This window comes from Halichoerus grypus, chromosome 5 (genome assembly GCF_964656455.1).
Source record: "Halichoerus grypus chromosome 5, mHalGry1.hap1.1, whole genome shotgun sequence".
NCBI lineage: Eukaryota > Metazoa > Chordata > Mammalia > Carnivora > Phocidae > Halichoerus > Halichoerus grypus.
In genome coordinates this window covers 42,178,184-42,196,863 of record NC_135716.1, presented here as the reverse complement: position 1 = coordinate 42,196,863, position 18,680 = coordinate 42,178,184, and the positions used below count along the sequence as shown (strand labels likewise).

Below are 18,680 nucleotides of genomic sequence, written 5' to 3'. Positions count from 1 at the left end.
GCAATCCTCTGCTATTATTAGCAGCTGAAGCAGAGTTGCACTGTCCTAGTGAAGAAGGTCTGTCCAGGGCACCAACAGCATCTATACCAATAGCCAAATACCCAATAAACATAAAAGCATGTCTATGCTCATTAGTTACAAGATGAAAATTAAAGCCCGGTAAGAGCACATTTTCCATAGGCACTTGAAACCCATGTATATTCTGCAATCATTGGGTGTAGGGTTCTATTAATCAATTAGGAAGTCCAGTTGATAGTTGTTCGTGTCTATCTTTTCTGCTTTGCTGTTTACTTATTCTATCAATTACTGAGAGGGGATCATTAACATCATCAATTATGATTGGGTGCTTTTTCTTTTTTTTTTTTTTTAATTTTATATGTTATCTTAATTACCATACATTACATCATTAGTTTTTGATGTAGTGTTCCATGATTCATTGTTTGTGTATGATTGGGTGCTTTTTCTATTTGGCTTTTTATTTCTGTCATTTTGGCTTCATGTACCTTGAAGTTCTGAGATACATACACATTTAGGACTATATGTTCTCGGTGAATAGACCTTTTTATCATTGTGACATGTTTTTTCTTTATCTCTGACAATACTCCTTGTTTTAAAGTTTACTTTGGGTGATATTATTTGATTAATCATTTAATCATGTTTCCATGCTTTTTATTAAAAGAGAGAAGGCCAAAAAGAAAAGGAATCCTTTAGGTTTTTCTCCATGTTGTTTGGTTACCTAGGGAAGAATATCTACACCACACTGACCCTGTGCAAATTCCTGCTCTCGATGTTTCACCTGAAGAAACTCACAGAGGCATTAGATAATAACCTATAAGTCCACTTTCTAGAAACCAGAGTACGTGTGCTTCCTTAGAATTTGAGTCTATTCTATTCTCAGTTCTACTTATGTATACAGTATCCCAGACTTTACTTATTCTTCATGGTTTAGACTGGATCCTGAAACATCATCTGAATACATAGTCTCAAAACTCATAATTCAAAATAAGACAATTGTAGGATTAGTATTTCTTTTCTTTTTTTTTTTTTTTAGAAAACTGGGTTTTGGAGGGAAGAAAGTGAGGGTGGGAAGGCTGTGTCTCAGCCATGTCCTACACAATATAAACAAATGTATGTCTCGATGAGTTATTTCCACTTTGTTTAATATCGTTTTATAAAAAGCTTGATAATGTTCAGACTTGTTATACTGGCCGGGCACACATCCAGGTTTTCTAATGATGACAGGGCATGTGTCCTCCTTTTAAGTACTTTGTAGTTGTTATAAAACTGTATAAATAATAGATTTCTAAAAGCAAATTTATGTGGTACAATAATTCTGGGGTGTGTTGTTTTTAAAAAATAATGTTGCTTTGACAGCATTTTAATGCTGTTTTTGCTCTGACAACTTTATTTACAATAGATTTGACTTTGTACACTTATATATTTGTCAAAATCAAACCCGAAATCAGAACCTGGGTTTATCCAGGTTCCTTCAAAACTACACTAGACACATTCCTCATTAGGCATCTGTTTACTCCAAAACACACACATACACAGGGGATAGAATTAGATAACACTTTTTTGGCTTACTAAATGGGTTAGACTTAGTAAATATGGTACTCGCTTTTCAACTGATTCTGCCATCTGTCAGCAAACTTATTGTTTTTAGCAGGGGTTTTTCTTGTGATAATTTACAAGTTGTTTTTCTTCCTTTGTTCTTTTCATGAAGATATATGTCCTTAAAATTTAAGGGGAAATAACACATAAGATAAATGTATCCACAAAACAGAAACAGCATAGACCAAATGGCCACTGGAGAGTTAAAAGGTGCATGAAATGTAACCGCGGAATTTTTTTTTTTTTTTAATGGGGATGGAAGGTGAGTGAGACTCAGTATTCTGCAGGTGACGTCTCAGTCTCAGCTCCAGCTGGGATCCATCTGTACAAGAGAAACAGCACACAGTGGAAGGAATTCTTTTCTCAGGAAAAGATGCAGAACAGGGAATCCCAGGGGCAAGGGAGTTTCCAGTAAAGCCATCTCGTTCTGAATTCTGCCCTCTGCCAGGATCATAGCAGCTACCTTTTGCATAGTGCTCGCCCAAAGCTTATACAAGGAGGCTTTCCTGTATTTCGTGCCTGCTGCTGCCTAACTGCATGCCTTTGAGAGGTTACTTAGCCCCACGAAGCCTCAGTTGTCCTGAGAAACAAGTAAATACCATTGTGTGTCTAGTATGGTGCCCGATATTTATTCTGTGTTCACTACTTCTTGGTCAGAGCTAGGTTTTACACATCTTCTTTTGAAGAGAGTGAGTGCCTCGGGAGAAGGACTATGTCTGCTTCACGTTTAGAAGTCTGGTGCCCTTCCCAGTGCCCAGAACATAATGGGCAGCTGGTAAATGTTGGTTGAATGAATTGGTGGATGAATGGGAGATTGAATCCATAGTAAATCTATCACATTATTTGTATTTGATTCTCAAAGCAACCTTCTGAATTATTATTTCCTGCATATTACAGACGAGAAAATTGAGGCCCCCAAAAGGTCTGTGACTTGGCCAAGCATACAGAATTAGTCAGCGAACTGAGACTCCAAACCAAGTCCGATCATTACTCTTGTTACGAAGGAGAAGTTCTTGACACGGTATCAAGGGTGAATGAACATTTGATCCAATTTAATCCATTTTTCTGGTTTATATCCACAATTTTAAACATTTGCTTATGGGTTGATGCCTTTATAATTCACAAAATAACTAAGCTTTCATCTATACGGTTTGAGAAATGTGGGGTTTTGTTTCAGACAGCAGAGAGAAAAATGGGAATATTTTTGGACATAGGTATTTTCTCCTTTTCATGACTCTAAACTTAAAATGTAGTCACACTACATCCCCTAAAATCCCCTCCCTGTTCTGTCTTTTAGGGAATCCACAAGTAGAGCCATTACTATTTATTGTCTGCTACAAGAATTGTACATTATTTCTATTCCCTACAACAACTTTAAAGGTTAGGTATTATTACTCACAGCTCATGAGTGAGTAAACAGAAATTCAAAGAGGTCAAGTCACTAACTCCAAATTTGCCTAGGGAGTGCTAAAGTGAACTTGACCTGAATTTTAAGGATGCTTTACTCCATGCCAGTGCTTTCAAACTGTAATGTGCAAATATCAGTTAAAAATGCAGATTTGATTGTGTAGATATGAGATGGAACCAAAAATCCGGCATTTCTAACAAGCATCTAGTTGCTGTCAAGGGGGCTATTCCACAAACCACACTCTGAGTAGCAAAGCTCTTTACTACACCACCTTCCCAAATTCAGACACCCCAGCATTCACCTTTATTCCTTAATAATCTCATGGCCACAGTTCTTCTTATAAGGCTAACATTTTGTTTTCTTAGCATATTGGTCTTTCATATATTACCTAAGTAACATTTTCTGCTTTCTGTTCAGGGCTACCTCAGTGTAACAGAAATTTTAGAGCAGCTGCTGCTGAAAACCTCCTTGTCCTCCATCTCCTCAGCTTCCTTAAATCCAAATATTGTATTAAAAATCAGCAATTATGCTCATTAGTGAGTAAAAGGAGAGAGGGGAATGAGAGAAGTGATAGTTAACGTAGCGGAGGAAGAAGAAAAAATATTAAGCACTGAAATGGAAAGCCTATAGCCTAAGAAGGAAAAAAAATAGAGGCAGATCTTAGAAAGTCACTCCAGGGAAATTTCTGGGGAAATTCTATGCAGGAGCAAAGAAGCATGACAAGGAAAAAAGAGGAATAAAAAAGCTATAAAGGATATTTGACATCACAGTCTTAACTAAACGGTGATGTGCAAGTGAAAATCAATGGAGGCTAAATATTTAAGCATAATGACTGCCTAAAAGTGATTAGAGCAAATGGAAGAAGAAGCCATACATTTTATTGAAGCTGTTGAAGGAAATGAGACAGGAGATAGCAGAGAAATCACAAGTGGGGGCAAGGTATCACGGAATGAAATCAGACGGGATAAAGAAAGAAGACTCATGAATCAAATTTTGGCATAGACCATGAACTGAAGATCAAATCAAACAAAAAGGCAAGGAACTGATAATAAATCTAAATGGTTATGGGCAAAGTGAAGAGTGGGGTGGAACAGAAACAGAGAGAAAGGAGACCAGCAACAGAAGCAAAATTCTAAGGGGAGAATAGTGGCTAAATCAAATACAGATAATAAGGAATCCTATGTCTTTTCATTCTACCTATATATACATGAGAACGAGTGGCCAGAAAACAACCTTAAATATGGAGTTTTGTTTAGAAGAGAAGCACACATAGTCATGGGTGAGATTAAAATGATAAAGAAAGTAAAGCAATCAAGGTGCACGCAAGGTGCCTAAGGTCCAGAGGAAATATCACAACAAGCCTGTCTTCCTCCCATCCTCCCTGCTCCCTTTCCCTCCCCAGCCACCCCTTTCCCTTTCCCTATGGCTTTGTTTCCATGGAAATCTATGACGGAAAGTAATGTTTTGATTGCAGGTGAGAAGTGCTTGGGGGGTCATTTGTTCACTGATATCAGAAACCATGAAAAGAGATGCAGTTTAGTAGATGAGGGGAAGGGAAGGCAGAGATTTACGCAAACAGGGACAAAAGCAAATTCTACCAACCAAATTAATTTTATTTGTTATAAGAAAGTATGTAAAATTTGAGTTATATGTCTTATGCTTGATCCGAATTGTTCATATGTTTTTCAGATGCAGTTTAATATTCAAGAGTAATAAACTCATTTTTTGAACCATTTTATTCTTTTTTTTTATTACTGACGTACAGGTGACACACAATGTTACATTGGTTTTGGTGCACAACATAGTGACTTGACAAGTTTATACATCATGCTCTGCTCACCACGAGTGTAGCTACCCTCTGTCCCCATGCAACGCTGTTACAATACCATTGATTAAATTCCCTCTGCTGTACTTTTTATCCCCATGTCTTCATTTCATAACTGAAAGCAGGCATCACCCACTCTCCTTCACCCATTTTGCCCATGATCTCCCCCACCAGCAACCATTAGTTTGTTCTCTGTATTTATGGGTGTTTCCTCTTTGTTTGCTCTTTCATTCATTTGTTTTGGGGTTTTTTAGATTTACATATAAGTGACATCATAGGTTATTTGTCCTTGTCTGACTTATTTCACTTAGCATAGTACCCTCTAGGTCCATGTATGTTGTCACAAATGGCAAGATCTCATTTTTTATGCCTGAATAATATTTCATAGTATATATACTATAGCTTTATCCATTCATCTATTGATGGACACTTCAGTTGTTTCCCTATCTTGGCTATTGTAAATAATGCTGCAATAAACATAGGGATGCACATATCTTCTCAAATTATTGTTTTCATTTCCTTTGGGTAAAAACCTTGTAGTGGAATTACTGGATCATATGGTATTTTTATTTTCAATTTTTTTGAGGAAATTCATACTGTTTTCCACAGCGGCTGCACCAATGTACATTCCCACCAACAGTGCATGAAGGTTTCTTTTTCTCCAATCCTCACTGACACCTTATTTCTTGTCTTTTTGGTTCTAGTCATTTTGGCAGGTATGAGGTGATACCTTGTTGTGGTTTTGATTTGCATTTCCCTGATGATAAGTGATGTTGAGCATCTTTCCATGTGCCTGTTGGCCATCTATCTGTCTTCTTCAGGAAAATGTCTATTTAGATCTTCAGCCCATTTTTAATTGAATTATTTGGTTTTTTGGTGTTAAATTGTGTAAGTTCTTAAATATTTTGGATATTAACCTTTTATTGGATATATTATTTACAAATGATCTTCTCACTAGGTTACCTTTTCGTTTTGTTAATGGCTTCCTTTGCTGTGAAAAATTTTTTATTTTGGTGTAGTCCCATAAACTAATATTTTATTGAGCACTTGCTATGTACTACTCAACACTGATTAAATTTTTCACACAACATCTCATTTGTTATAGATGAGGAACAGGAAGTTTAAGAATGAAAAATGCAGTTAGATTGAGTCCAGAGTACAAGTGTTTTGTCTCTTAAGGGAGAGTGTATAATACCCTTGTTCTTATAAAAGAGGTATCCACCACAAAGAGCCTTGGGTACTCAGAGCAAATCATGACCAATGGCCTCTTTGGGCAGGATTTACCTTTGGAACTCCATTCAGTCTTCTTTCCTCCCTCAGTGGCATTCTTTCCAGTCTTTTCAAGTAGCCAATGCCTAAACTTTTCTTCTTCTATCTAAACAGAGACAGAGGTGATATTATCTTGAATGGTCAGAAAAACTAATTGTCCATTGACACTCAGTTTCACAATGAAAATTCAGATATCTTGATTCCCAGGTAACTTTCTTTTCTATCATACTGCACACAGTTGATTACTATAAGCCAGATTCGCCCAAACCCAACCCAATTATGCAATTCTATAGATATTGTCTAAGTGCCTATTGTGTACTAGCCCATCTGCTAGTTGCTGGGGATGAGTAAATGTAAGTATGTCCTTAAGGAATGCAGCCTCCTCTACCAGAGAAAAATGCAGACAATAATTACAATATTGAATGATAAGTTTAATGATGAGGTAGCCCAATGGAAGCATAAGTTGCTGAATCTTCGAAAAAACAAATGCTTCAAGTTAGGAAATCCAGAAAGGCTTCAAGCAGCATTTAAGAATAGGTAGAGAATGGAACATTTGAGGTTAACATTTTAAGTAGAGTATGTAAGTAAGTATGAGCAAGATATGGAAAGTTCCAGATATGTGTAGGAAGTGGTCCAATTTCACCGCAGGACAGGGTGTATGCAGAAGGATAATAGCAATGCTCAAGAAAAGAATTGAGAGCTACTTATGGCCTTCACACCAGGCTGAGGGATTTGTGTTTCATGCTATATGCTTGTGTTTTCTGAGTGTGAGGCCAGGATGATTAGTGCATAAAATATTATTTTGAAGAGTACACAGATGTGATTTTGTGTAACATTTAGCCACATGGAGAGAACATAATTCCCATCCTTGGAATTACATTAAGGAGAAAGTTTCCATTAAGCATTAAGAGTTGAAACACCTCTTTGAGAATCATTAGCATCCCTCTGTAGCAAAAAAAAAAAAAAAAGTAAGGATTTTAGGATCAAAGTTTTTCGCAGAAATGTGTCTAGAATTTAAGAATCTGTTTTGTTCAAATCCTATTTATCTTAATAGCCATCTTCTGTTTATGGCAACTGATACTGGTTTTTCTGCTATAGTATTAGCATTGTTTTTTTCCTAATTATTAAATAGATCTAGTTTAGTTTTTAAAAGTAAGCATTAAAGAAAATTCTTGATTAAATCACAGTGAGGCAGAATGCAGAAACAGGGAAAAAAAAAAAAAAGATAGAAAAAGTCCATAGGCCAATTGTGCCACATCAAGGAAGCCTACATCAGAAACCATTTCAAGGAAGAAATGAACAATGATGTCAAGTGCAATACAAGGTCAAAAAGGACTTGTTTTTTCAAAGGGCACTGTTGACCTCTGAGAGCCTTTCACAGTAGATGTGGATGGAAACAAGACTAAGCAAGAATTAAATTGGCAGTGAAGAGGTGGACATGATCTAGATAGCCATGAACCACATTTGGAAGGAAAATATGGCGTTACAGAGTGGGAAACCCTTCTCATATTATTTCTGGCTTGGCTGAATTAATACTCACTGTGTAAATCTGTGAAGACATTTACTTACCTGACATTCAATTTTATGTTGGTGGTATTTTTTTTTAAATGTAATCTACTTCTTTTCTTGAGTGGAGCTCTTAAATATAGAGAAAACATTTGTATTGATTTGAACACAACTTCTACCGAATCCTATGTCTAAATATGCCATCAATACACTCACCAGTAAAAAAAAAAAAAAATCCATGAGATGAGTACTATTATTACTCTCATTTTGAAAGTTAGAAAAAATGAGAATTAGGAAAGTTGACCTACCTAGGTGACACTGACACAGTAGAGCCCATATTCCATCCCCAAGCAATATTCTGGAGCCCACACTCCTGATGCCAATGTGTGTCGTCCCTGTAAACTGTAAAAAGTAAGTAATAATAAGCATAGAATATGGTTTGTCCAAGATGAAAGAATCAGTTCCAGAAATATGTTATAACTTCAAAATTGTTCTCTCATTACATAACAGGTCTTATAAAGGAAAGTAACTTACTTTGGTTAGGTACCCTATACTTACCAAGTACTAGAGTATCTCTTTATCAAATATGTTTTTTTCTTAAACTTCCTCCCAGGCCCAGCTCAAGAACCACATCCTTCATGAAGCTGCTCCTGACTCTTTTCCTTTTCTAAATGTCTACAGTATTCATGGGCCTTGCCCCACCATAGCCCACTTGGTACATATATTGCATTTTTGTGTATGTTATGCCTCCTGGAAATCATGTAAAATTTTATACGAGTACTTAATAAATTATTTAATGGAATACATCAAAGATCCAACACCAAATTAAAAAGTCCACACCCAAAGTAAAAACTCAAAAATCCTTTATCCAAGCCTTCATTTTATACTCGGCTTGATACTCATGCTCTTAGCTCTCTTAGTGTTTCCACATCCAAAGCCAGGCTGCACTGAATTCTTTAAAACTGAAGCAAGCTTATTCAGTCAGCTATAAATATAAATGTTTACTGGAACACAAACCAGGAGGGGCTTATGAGAAAAGTAAAGGGAATAAAGCTTTTGCAATTCTTTTTCTTCTGCAAGGCTCATTTCTCAGAACCAAATATTTAAATAGTATTTTAACTGGCATTTAAGCTAGCCAGGTTTAACAGTTCTAAAGATAGAAGAATACTATACTAGGCCTAATAAAAAAAAGAGATCAGCATGGAATGCTCATTAAAACCCAAAGTCACCAGCATGACTTTTCTATTATCTACAGTTCTTTCTTTTAATGTTTATTGTGCCAATTATGACATCACCATGTATCGATATGCTTGTATGTCTGTCACCTCTGCAAGTAGGGAAGCACCTCACAAACATGCAAAGGACTGTGTCTTTGCACGTCAAAAGGTTAGTCTTGAATGGTTGTGTCCAACACTGACATCGGCTCCCCATCAGACCCTTCCTGGACGGTAACAATGGCTAACATTCTCTTAGTGGTTACCATGAGTTGATCTCTATTCTAAGCCCTGTGTAAGCACAAATTCACTTGCCCCTTCAAAATCCAATTAAAAAAGTGACTAATCGTTCCCATTTTACAGATGATGCAACTGAAGCACAGAGAGGTAAAGAAAACTGTCAAGGCAGAACCAGCATTTGAAAACGGGCTGTCCTGCCCCAGCCTGCAAACTACATCACCGCACAGCAATGCCTTAGTGACAGTAGCGCCGGGGATCAGAAAAAGTGGGCAGAAATTTAGAAGTCTGAACTAAAACCTCTGTACTTTTAATCAGGGCCTCAGGTCATTCTGATGCAGATGGTCTGAGAATCATATTGAAAAACACACTTTTAGGTAATAGTCATAGAAATATTTTTAAGAACTGGTTTTTGTTTACTGTTTATAGTTCACCAAACATTTCCATGTATGTTATTTCATCCTTATAACCCTGCAAAGTAGCTATTACTGTTTCCTATGTTTGTGAATGAGAGAGAAAAGCACATCTCAGAAAGCTTACCCATGACCACACTGCTGTCAAACATAGATTTTCCAATTGTAAACCCTGTGCTCTTCCCATGACACTGACCCCCTAACTGGCCTTCCTGCTTCTGCTTCTGCTTCTGTCTCTCTCGAGCTCATAATCCACACAATAAACAAAGGATCTTTTTAAAGCATAAATCTCATAAATGTCATTTCCAGTGGATCCTCATTACATGTGGGGAGAATCTAACTCCCTTACATGGCCTGCAAGGCCCTTCATGATGTGGCCCCACCTGTCTCCCTGACCTAATCTCCTACCCTCTGCCCTCCCGCCTATACTCCAGCAACGATGCTCTTTCCTTTCTAACCCTCTCATGTCAACTTCTTGAACTTGTGCCTTTTACCAGTTACCTGGACTCCCTCCGAAGACCAGCACCCCACTTTTTGAAACAAGCCCTCATCTCTGTGCCATCACTCTCATACACAGCCCCATGCCCACGCCCCCCATGCCCATGGTTGAAATCATTCTAAATAGAGAATGCTTTGATGAAAGCATGCGCTTTGCCCCCCTCCCCTTTTCCAGGCCCATCTCCAAAGAAACAAATTTAAATCGAGGCAACAAAACTAATTAGAAACTACAGAATGAGAATCCAGCATGCCCTTAAGATCAAAGTAATGTCAGAGAATGTAAAATTTAGAATTACTCTTTATTTGGTAGTAATGGTGGGGTGAGGAAGTGGAGGGAGTGAGGAAAGGGACCTTCAGAGTTGACTCCATATGATCTCAGAGGAAATGCTTCATAATGAGCATCCCAAACCAACAGAAGTAGAAGCCTATTAATCAAGATGAAGCAGCAAGTGGCCAAACAACCATTATTTCCCTTCCAGACATCTCACTGGTTTGGAGGTCAAATATCTATTCTTCATCTAGCATAAAAAGCTGCCATTTGGGGGAGGTTGGGTATTTTATTATTATTTTGCTTTGTTTTGCTTTAAGACATCTGCCATTTCTGCGAACAAAGATTTTTGTTCTGTGGTTCCTAATAAGCTTTGCAAGGTGGTTTTCCTGGCATATGAAGAATTCATTTGAATAATAAAGGCTCATATTTATAATTACATTGAGTTAAATAGATTTGCTTAGCTTAGGGTTTGGGGTTATTCATAAACAGATGTGAGAGTCCAGAAAGCCTCTGTAATTTCAACAGTCTCACTGCTCTGGGGGTGCTGAAGGGCTTAGAAGCCTGAATGTGAGTTAAAGAAGCTTTCCCCAACTCCCTGAATAATCACCACCATACCTCGACCTGAATCTACTTCTCTCAACCCAATACTATTCATGCTTACTAGCCAGTTGCCAGTATGAGGGCAATGAATGAGCCTGACTCTAAGCTGGGAACATTCACTCCCTAAGCATTCAGGGAAGAGCCTTTTATGAAATGCTTTGCTCTGTTCTCAGAATATAGTCTACAGTCCTATTTGAAGCTGCTGGTTTCAAAAGAGTGGTGAAAAGAGGTCCCCCATCCAAGTAGCACCTCACGGTCTAGACCTTCCCTGACAGCTATCTCTTTTCTTGAAACTAACCAGCCCGTGAGCCATCCCTCAGATACTCGAGAGGTGCTGGAGTTAATTTGGGGCCACATTTAGAAACCTGCAATGTGTTTCCCTACTTGAAAACACACTTTTGGGGCAATGGAATTCTTGGCCACTGATTTTTCAGTCCTTGCTGAAGTGGATCCTCTTTTACAAATAAATTCCTACATGAAACCACAATATATAAAACAGGAAAAAGCCCAGCTGCTCTAGTTGAAATATCATTTATATAGAGGCTCCCTAACTGTCCTAATAGATGCTTCATCCAAAACCTAGAATCCCCTGGACACAGTCTGAAGACGTTGCTCTGACAATTTGGCCAAACCTCTTGAGTGTCAATCAGGACTTCCTTCATGTGATAGCTAACACATTAGACCTCTGTGGGACATGAAATAAACTCTGAACTGTGATCTTTAAAGCTCTGATAATTTCCCAAGCCAAGTCCAAATTAATCTGGGTAGTGGGTTTAATGGTGTTTCCCAAAAATTCATGTACATCCCAAACCTCAGAATGTGACGTTACTTGGAGGAAGGGTCCTTGCAGATATAATTGAGACAAGGTTCAAGATGAGATCATACTGGATTACATTGGGCCCCAAAGCCAATGACAGTATCCTTTTAAGGCATGGAAAAAGGAGAAGAACAAGGACATAAAGAAGAAAGCATTGTAAAGACAGAGGTGGAGACGTCTGTAAGCCAAGGATTGCCATCAACCACCAGCAGCTATGAGCAAGCGATGAGATGGTTTCATCCTCACATCTTCCAAAAGGACCCAACCTGCCAACACCTTGATTTTGGACTTCCGGCCTCCAGAACTGTGAGACAATAAATTACTTTGTCTTCAGCTACCAAGCTTGTGATAATTTGTTACAGCAGCCCTAGGAAAGTAAAGTGCTCTGTCTTTCACTTAGTAGGCAAATATTTGCAGAAGGAATATTTGTTGAGTGAATATAATAAATCACTTCAATTTGATACAGCGGCTGATGAAGGAAAATCTTTAGCAATAAGTGTTTGAGGAGGAGAGAGAAGCTCATGACGGGGGCCAGAAGAAAACCATTTTTCCTTTGACTCTATTCCGAGACAAGACTCAGGCAGAGCCTCCGAAGGACCAAATGAGGTGTGGTTCATGGACAAATAACCATCCAGGGAAGATGAAACAATGACCATCACTTCTGACTACCTGAGGAATAAGAGTAGCTCACCAACACTTGCTCAAAGATGCCCTGGCACAAGGAGGAGCCATTCTTTTTGTCCTGGGCCGTTAAAAAGGTACAACTAGCATACATAAAAAAAGTGGGTATTGGTAAAGTATTTTATATGATTTAGGTAAAGATTATTTTAAGGATATTATTTCTCAATAGACGTCAATGTTAGCTCCAAAGTTCTTACGGTTTCTCATATTGTGTACCATATTGCCACCTTGGCTTTTCTTTCTTTCTAATCCATGATCATCAGGTTATTTTGGGCTCTGCCTTGTGGGCACCCTTGTCACCTGTTCTGTGCCTCCATACTCTTCGCCTGACCACGGTGTGATTCCGATGCAATATATCTAATGACTAAATTTCTACTCACTTAATGTCCCTGAAGAGTTCTTGAAATATAATGAAGTAACTGCTTTTGCTGTAATTTATGCATACACTTATATACTGAACCGTAGTTTAATCAAACTCCTTTGCCTTGTGTAGTATAATAGCAATATCTAATGAAAACATATGAAGTATGTGTTTCGTAATTACCCCAGACAGCTCATTTCGGTTTGCTTCCTACTTAATCCCGAAATTCCTATCTTCCTGCACTGTAAACACTTTCCTTCCCTTATCATCAATCTCAGTTATGTAAATGAAGCGGGGAGGGGGCCAGTGGCACAATTCCTTTTTTTCTGGATGTTATCAAAGGCCCTATTCTTAGAGAAACAGCTGACAAGGGCACCGCTAAAAATGGTCCTTTTGTTTGCTGGAAAGGCTGAAGCAGACCTGAAGGCGGGAGAACTCTGCCCAAGCACTGGAGGGGCGCTGCCGGGGCCCATGAAGGCCGATGTGCATACGAGCTGGAAGTCCCCCCTCCTGGTGCTGGCAAGCCCAGCGGCGGCCCTGAACCTCGCTCACTACTCTGCTTGCCACAGGGCACGAGTGGAGAAAAGCCACCCTAATAAAATGACTTTCATGGACTGAAAGTAAATCTCTGGTTGAGTTCAGAGTGTCCACATAGGGAATGGTCCTCTGACTGCAGAAATAAGCACCCCGGCCATCAGAGAACCTTGAACATCCTGCTACGTACCTGTTTGTCCTCTGTGGAGATCTAGATTCGCTGCTGGTTTCCGGACCACGGGGAAGGCAGGGGCAGCACAGCAGGTCTGCCGAAAAAGAGACGCTTCCCTTTAGATTTTCAGTACTCGTTTAAGTGTCTCTTCCCTTATTTCTTTTTATTCGAATGATTCCTTTTCTGTCTATTCCTTCTAAGGAGGAAAAATAATATTTCCCATTCTTCACTTTCACTGCCCCAGAGGCTATGGATGGAATACACAAATCATGAGACCAGGGAAGAGCATACTAAGAGCTGAAGCCAGATATTCTCAGTACTGGCTGACTGGGATCAGAAGCAAGTTAAACAATCTCGGAAGCTTCAGGCTTCTCATCTGCAAAATGGAGATGATGCTATCTACCATTTCAGGTCACTGTGAGAACAAAAAGCATGGCATAGCCCTAGCACTCCAAAAAAAGTTTTTGCCTTCTTTCTTTCTAAGCCATTTTCTTTCTACCGGGGGAGACATTCATTTGTTTGATAAACATTTATGTAACACTTATTTTCTAACAGGCACTGTGCTGGAATCTGAGATAGAACATCTTATACAAACTATATTTGCAAACTCTATGTACTCAAAAAGAAAAGCACAGAATGTGCTGGGATCATTGATGAGATGAAGACAGGACAGAGAAGGTGGGGAAGCACTCCTCACAGAGAGTGTGGTAGGCATTTATAAAGGTCTACAGGCTGAGAGAAGCAAAGAATTTGAAGAACTGAAAGGCACTCCCTAAACTATCCAGGGCAGGAAGTTGTCAGGCTTATCATTAAGATCTCCAGAGAAGAATTTTACACACTTTCCCTTGACAGCCTAGTCTAGTGTTTTGGGGGGTTTTTAGTGGGGAGGGGGAATGGGAGGGGGAGGGAGTGGGACAATATAAAATTATAGGAAACTTGAAACTTATAACTGTTCTTAGAGTATATCCCCAGGTAATATGTGGCAGTATGATTTAAATCATTAATTTGTGTTTTATTCTCATTGCATTTCCTCTTTTCCTGTTGAATGAAGTAGTTAGATCCTTATACTCTATTACTGCATTGAAGGTCTTTATCTCAAAGTATGATAAAAATTTACTGGGATATGAATTCTGGAAGACTGAACAATTTGAAGGGCCTATGGTTGTGGAAAACAGATAGAGGTAAATGTAGAAGAAAGGTCAGGAGGAGAAGGAGAAGAAAGTGAGAATGAAAAATCTTCTAATATCTAAGATGACATTCTCTGTCATCATGGAAGAAAGAAGATTTAGTTTGCTTCAAAAAAAATAGAAGAATGTGATTGTTTTTGCATCTTCAGATTTGTAGAGTAAGATTCACACACTCTACTTACTACAATGAGGAAATCATTGTTTAAGTTGAAGATCTTTTGACATTCCAATATCTAGAACTTTCTCTCTGATGTGCAAAGGGGGCCCTGTGTTGTGTTAAAGTCAGCACCATTGTAGGTCTATGTTAGAATACTTCAAGAGCTATAAGGTGGGCAATAGGCCCTGCCAGGCTTGCTGTCCTCAGTCCCCCCCTGGATACCTCATACCCACAGACTGATCTTCATTACAGGGATGGCATGACTAGTCATTACATAATTTGTGGATAACTGAATAAGATGTAATTCTCATACAGGGCGCCTGGGTGGCTCAGTTGGTTAAGCGACTGCCTTCGGCTCAGGTCATGATCCTGGAGTCCCTGGATCGAGTCCCGCATCGGGCTCCCTGCTCGGCAGGGAGCCTGCTTCTCCCTCTGACCCTCCCCCCCTCTCATGTGCTCTCTCTCTCATTCTCTCTGTCTCAAATAAATAAATAAAATCTTTAAAAAAAAAAAAAAGATGTAATTCTCATACAATCCAGGTACCTGAATGTCTATTCTTCTTGAGATATAAAACAAGTCTATTAATTCACTATTCTGTGTTTTCTTACATGATGTCCAGTCAAATGCAACCAGAGGAGGAGACACAGGAGAGGCTAAGGAAAATGTTAATTGTAGTCACAGGTTCTGGAGAGGGATGCCTCCATGCCCGGCAAGCTCAAAGGGGAGGCGCCAGGTTTTGGTCAGGTGACAGAAGTAAGGGGAAAACTGCAGCTAGAGCCTTTATTGGGGTTTCTGAGGGAAAGGCAAGGTAGTGCAGAGAAACAGATGAAGACTGTTTAGTTTGAATAATTTCAGGAAGCTCTAAAATATAGGAGTGGTCCCTAGGTGCCTGGTACCTCGCCCTGGGATGATTAAGGTAGAGGACTATTCCCTCCTAGGGTGTATGGGCCAGACAGATGAGGTGTGGCTCTAGATTGGTTAGTTGGCTAATCAAGGGCATGCCTTGCTTTTTCTAAGAACTGGCTGTTTCAGGGAGGGCCAGTCTCTCCCTAGTCAGAAAGGCTTTTTAAGGTCTCAAAAAACACCATAATATACAGAATACAAAAAATATATATATAATACATTCACTGTGCATGTGTAAAACTCACCTTCTGTAAAAATTCATCTTACATATGTAAAACTCATTTTACTAGATTTTTTTAGCATTGTTTAATTAATGTTTACTGCATCACTATTCATCACTTCGTGAGTGACATTTTGAGAACTGCCCGAGTCGTCTGATTGTCAACGCTGAGAGGAGTATGCTCTATTTTGAACCTCCCAGAGTCCATTCACCCTTTTGCTTGGCTTTTTCAACATTCAGGCATCGGTATCTCCCCCTTCTAGCACGTGCACTGACCCCACCTCCACCTCCGTGTGCGCGTCCTGATTGGCTCAGCCAATCAGCACTCAAGTTTCATCCTCCTGGCCATGGTGATTGGTTCAGAGAATGTGACCAATTGGACCAATCAGACACTTGCTAAGGGTTTATGTTAAGAAGTTTACTTGATCCCCCAGGAGAACTTGTGCTAGACGCTGTGTTTTCCTGCTGGACTTGAATAAGGAGCAAATAATTCCCACTAGCTGTGGGCAGCCAGCCTATGATTACAGAAGACAGGAGAGAAGGGAAGAAATGTGTTCTTTGGGGGTCATTGTTGATCCATGGGATTAATCTTCACCTATTTCAGGACTTTTTGTTTTATAGGACACCCGCTCCCCCGCCCTTGCCCTGCCTTTTTAAAAGTCAACTGGACTCAAATTTTCCATTACTTGCAATTAAAAGCTATCTGGCACAAGGTCCTTGTTTTCTTTCTAAATTCCCTTTATTTTGATTTTGGTGTTAAAGGAGAGAAGGCTTACTCAATTTCTTCTCTTTTGTGTTACAGTAAACAAAACAGGTGAATTAGAAAGGTGAATTGCAGCTTTACTAGGCAATGAATTTTGAATAACATAATAGCAGCCTTTAAGAGGAAAAGTCGGCAGCAATGTATAATTATTATATGTGAAGCAAAAATATCCAATTACACAATTTTATACACACACACATATTCTAACTTTGCCTCCTTCCCTTTGTCCTCGTGCAAAGACTGCCCTGGATTTCTGGGACGACGGTGCCAACGTCAGCCTCCTTGACCGAGCACAGCATTATGGTGCCCGGCAGAGCTGAAACCCTGGAGCCCTATCAGGTCATCTCAGCACTCAGGCCATGGTGTTTTTAATTTTTTAATTCCCTCCTCATAGAGGAGAAAAGCAGGGAAAGACAAGCCCCAGAGAATGAGAAAGGGGAAAAAAAAAAAAAAAGGCACAATAACTAAGTAAAAGAAGAAAATAAAAGGTCAAATAAAAGGTCAGAGAAAATTATTTTTTAAATGTCATTCTTCACAATTTCTTTTGTCCTTTCATATCCTCAGTTTTTTATAAACTAAGGAGAGAAAATGAAAATTAGTTTCATTAGATACACCACTTTTGTTGGACTCAGACTTGAGTTGATCAAATGAGGCAGCTGAACTGAGAATGAATCTTCCCTGTGATTAGCTCGTACCCTTGAAGTAGCCAGGCACCTGTGAGGATAGGGGGTGGAGAGAAGATAATAATTGGGCTCTCATCTTTTATAATTATGTGTGTTTCAAGTGGCTTTGAACGGTGGGGTTTGAGAAGGCTACTTAAAGGGAAATTCTGTGAGCACTTCAGTCATTAGCTCTGGTATTCAAAAGGAAAGAGGAATAAAATTTTGAACAATAGAAGACTTGAGAAACAGAGACCCCAAAATAATAATGTTTACTGAAAATTAGGACAATTGTTTGTTTATTTCACATCTTACAGCATCTCTTTCATACCAAATAATTACCGTAGTTATTGACAAGACACACTGCAAACTGTTTTCTGTCCTTTGTATTCAAAAGCCTCTGAAGTTTCAGGAAAAGTTAACAGGTTTTTTTTTTCCCCTTTTTATATTTAATTTTTCAAGTAAATATGAACAGTAAATGAGAAGATTCCAATGTGCTATTTATGTATGTGTGGATCATGAAGGAACATTCACAAAATATCAGGTGTTCTAGAAATTTTTTTTTTTTTAGTGTAGAACTTTCCGTACGAGTCTGTTCCTATGTTTAGTCTTACCTGTTAGATTTGGGTTCCTAAGCAGAATATAAATGAATTTATTCATTTTCTCCTTGATATATTGTCTGTAATTAGAATATACTTCTAGCAAATGCATATTGAGAGGTGCGGCTTAATCAGGGCTTTGGGGACCAGACAGCTCTTCTACCCCTTATTAAATGGGAACAATTACTGTTTTCCCAACATAACCAGTAACTAGTAATAATTTCTATTTGAAAGATACATTGATAAAGCAAGATCTAAAAAACAAACCAACAAGTAGTTATAGTTCCAACAGCCTGTTGCTGTGGATGATTTGGTTCATCAATGCATTTGCATCACCTAGGACAGGGTCTGCCCTATGTCACTCATACCTAATATGTCATCAAGTATTTATTGAATAAATATATAAATACATTTTTTCAACATGTCATTCTCTCTAAATTTCAACCATGGCCTACCACTGTTTAATCTTTCTCTACCCATGGCTTTCCCCCAGGCTTGGGTAGGATGGTTATATCATCTCACCATGAATACCTGTGTCTAGACAAGAGCCCTTTTGAAGTGTAAATACTGCTAGAACTAGAGCTACATTTGGCACAAAACAAAAAACATTTGGTCTTTTTTCTTTTACAGATTGCTACTTCCTAGAAAAAAAGCTCTCACTGCCTGCTTACAGCCAGCCAGTTGGAGGAAAGGCCCTAATTATCATTCCAAGTTTTGGCACTCAGACTCTATTTCCTCTTTTGGCTTAAGATCAAACAAAATGTGAAAGGAA

The 18,680-nt window shown here is 38.8% G+C and overlaps 1 long non-coding RNA gene across 1 annotated transcript in view; it reads right to left on the bottom strand.

Annotated features, from left to right (window-relative positions):
- The window catches only part of LOC144381724 (uncharacterized), a 30,983-nt gene extending 17,355 nt beyond the window's left edge, over positions 1 to 13,628 (bottom strand). Inside the window, exons 1-2 of the long non-coding RNA XR_013447497.1 lie at positions 13,439 to 13,628; positions 7,931 to 8,024 (exon numbers count right to left, since the gene is read on the bottom strand). This is a non-coding gene — a long non-coding RNA (uncharacterized LOC144381724). The remainder of the gene's footprint in view (positions 1 to 7,930; positions 8,025 to 13,438) is intronic.
- Positions 13,629 to 18,680: the final 5,052 nt, after the last annotated feature.